Source organism: Egretta garzetta, unplaced genomic scaffold, assembly GCF_000687185.1.
Source record: "Egretta garzetta isolate BGI_Z169 unplaced genomic scaffold, ASM68718v1 scaffold300, whole genome shotgun sequence".
NCBI lineage: Eukaryota > Metazoa > Chordata > Aves > Pelecaniformes > Ardeidae > Egretta > Egretta garzetta.
In genome coordinates this window covers 8,879-9,759 of record NW_009258271.1, presented here as the reverse complement: position 1 = coordinate 9,759, position 881 = coordinate 8,879, and the positions used below count along the sequence as shown (strand labels likewise).

General features: G+C 58.1%; 1 protein-coding gene across 1 annotated transcript in view; it reads left to right on the top strand.

The window, feature by feature from the left end:
- Positions 1–881, top strand: part of MYRF (myelin regulatory factor) — a 67,588-nt gene that overhangs the window by 62,866 nt on the left and 3,841 nt on the right. The window lies entirely within an intron of this gene.

Below are 881 nucleotides of genomic sequence, written 5' to 3'. Positions count from 1 at the left end.
GTCGAGTCCCCATCCCTGGAGGTATTTAAAAGAAGGATGGATGAGGTGCTGAGGGCCAGGGTTTAGTGGTGGGATGGGAGGGTGATGTTAAAGGTTGGACTTGATGATCTCAGAGTTCTTTGCCAACCAAAGTGATTCTATGATTCTGTGATCACCGGTCACTGTTGGAGGAGGAGCAGCAGCTCGGGCAGCCCCTGCAGAGCCAGCACACCCCTGGGGTCGTGCCCTGACCCTGCCTTAGACACCGTGCCCTCCCCGAGCACGGGGCTGTGCCCCCCACTCTGTCCCACAAACCGCTCCAGCGTCCCTTTGCCGCGGGGATCCCACCGGCCCCTTCAGGCTGGGAAGCCTCAGCTGCTCACAGCGGAGGTGACACGGGGACAGGACGAACCCAGAGCTGGCTGGTCCCGGAGGTCAGGCGTGCTGCCAGCCTCCCTCCGCTGCTCCGCATGTCCTGGTTTCGGCTGGGATAGAGTTATTTTTCTTGATAGGAGCTGGCACAGTGCTGTGGTTTGGATTTAGTACCAGAAGGATGCTGATAACACGCTGATGGTTTGAGTTGTTGCCAAGCAGTGCTGGGACTACTCAAGGGCTTTTTGGGCTTCTCCTGCTCGGCCAGGGGCATAACGAGCTGGGAGGGGGCACAGCCAGGAGAGCTGACCCCAACTGACCAGAGAGCCATTCCAGACCATGGAATGTCATGCTGGGGGGGGTCAGTCGGTCGGGGGGGCAGGGTGATCTCGACTCGGGGAGTGATCACGGCTTGGGGACTGATCTCTGCTCGGGACGGGCTGGGCATCGGCCAGCGGGTGGTGAGCAACTGCAGTGTGCATCACTTGTTTTGTATATTCTGTATATTCTCTTTCCATTATTTTTTTTAT